The 1,895-nt window shown below is 38.2% G+C and overlaps 1 non-coding gene across 1 annotated transcript; it reads right to left on the bottom strand.

The window, feature by feature from the left end:
• Window positions 1–1,611: 1,611 nt before the first annotated feature.
• Trnak-cuu lies at window positions 1,612–1,684 on the bottom strand. Its single transcript has one exon. It is a non-coding gene; the product is annotated as a tRNA-Lys (tRNA).
• Between the last annotated feature and the right edge of the window lie 211 nt (window positions 1,685–1,895).

The raw sequence follows: 1,895 nt of genomic DNA, 5'->3' as shown, positions 1-1,895 counted from the left end.
TGTGTGTGTGTGTGTGTGTGTGTGTGTGTGTGTGTGTGTGTGTGTGTTTCATTTCGTTTTATTTTGGTGACTTAGGATTACTTATTCCCTGTATTTCCTTGGATGTAGTTAACATTTTCAATGTGGCGTTTAACTTCCAGCACCTTCTGTGAGGTTGGATTTGTAGATAGTGCTTAAATTAGGTTTTGTCAGGGAATGTCTTACTTTCTCCATCTATAGCAATTGAAATTTTACTAAGTATAGTAGTCTGGGCTTGCATTTGAAGTTTCTTATAGTGTGTACAACATTTATTGTAGGCCTTCTGGCTTTTAGATTCTCCTTAGAGGAATCAGACATGATTCTAATCTGTTTAATTTATATGTTATTTGCTTTCTTTTCCCTTACAGTTTTGATATTCTTTATTTTGTAAGTTTACTGTTTTGATTATATGTAAAGGAGACTTTCTTTTCTGGTCCATTCTACTTGGTTTTCTGTATCCTTTACGTCCTTTAATAACCATTTCCTTCTTTAAGTTGATCAAATTTTCTTCTATGATTTAGTAAAAAAATATTTTCTGTGCCTTTGATCTGCGTTTTTCATTTCTTCTTTCCTCTACTCTTATCATTCTTAGATTTGATTTTTTCCTAGGGAACAAGGTTTACTGAATGTTATTTTGCGAGGAGTTTCTAGGCTTAACATTTTCTCTTACCAATGTATCCATTTTTTTCTATTATTCTTTCAATGCTGGAGATTCTCTCAGGCATTCTGTTGGTGATGATTGCATCAGTGGTTCCTGTTTGATTTCCTCATTTTTTTTTCTTTTCAGATATCCTTCAATTCAGTTTTCTTTATTAATTATATTTCCTCTTTCAATTTTGTATCTGTTCTGTTTATTTCATTCCACTGTTTGTGTTTTCATAGATTTTCTTGAGGAATTGATCTCCTTTCTCCTTAGATATCTCTATCATATTCATAAAGTCTTTTCAAGGTCTTTAATTCATGTTTTGGCTAAATTGAAATATTTAGGGACTTCTGTGTTAAGGTTGTTAGGCTCCTATGGAGACACATTGTCTTGACTGTTATTGATTTTGTTTTTATACTGACTTCTAGGTATCTAAGATTGGGGAAATTATAGTTCTATATGCTGACATCTGGTTTTGTTTTTCTTGGGTGGGTGTTTTGTTTCTTAGTGTCTGTTTTCTCTTTGATTCTGTTTAAGTTAGGGTTTTTATTGGTGTGAAGAGACACCATAACCATGGCAACTATTATAAATGATAACATTTATTTAAGGAGCCTGTTTACAGCTTCCGTGATTCAGTCCAGTATCATCATGTAGGGAGCATGGCAGCATGCAAGCATGTTGCAGAAGGTCCTTCCGCTCCTCCAGCCAATAGCCGCTGAGATACCAGCCCATTGGGGGGTGGTCTCTCTCCCTTTAAAAAAGCTGCCACTTCCCTTCTCACTCTCTCTTACTTCCTGCTCTGCTTCTGGTGACTAGACTCCCTTCAGAGGACTGTTGTCTGGGCCGGTGATCTGTAAGTTTTTCCTCCTTTAAATAAATAACCATTCTATTAATCATAATTCTAAACTGGTGTGGGACTGTTTTTGACTTATGCCTTCACTTTCATCTGGCACCCAACGTGGGGCTTGAACCCACGACCCTGAGATTAAGAGTCTCATGCTCTACCAACTGAGCTAGCCGGGCGGCCAGGAGCTGGGGGGGCAGGAACGCAGTCCGCAGCTCCCACAGCACAGGCAGACATGGTCCTGGAGCTTCGAATCCTTACATCATCATAGGTAAGCAACCAGAAGGCAATTGACACACTGGATGGTATCTTGAACATAAGAAACCTCAAACCTGCTCCCACGGTGACACACTTCCTCCAACAAGGCAGAATCCAGTCCAACAACCACAA

The sequence above is a fragment of the Microtus ochrogaster genome, chromosome 1, assembly GCF_000317375.1.
Source record: "Microtus ochrogaster isolate Prairie Vole_2 chromosome 1, MicOch1.0, whole genome shotgun sequence".
Taxonomy (NCBI): Eukaryota; Metazoa; Chordata; class Mammalia; order Rodentia; family Cricetidae; genus Microtus; species Microtus ochrogaster.
Note: the sequence above shows the minus strand (reverse complement) of the source record. Positions and strands in the feature narration are given on the sequence as shown.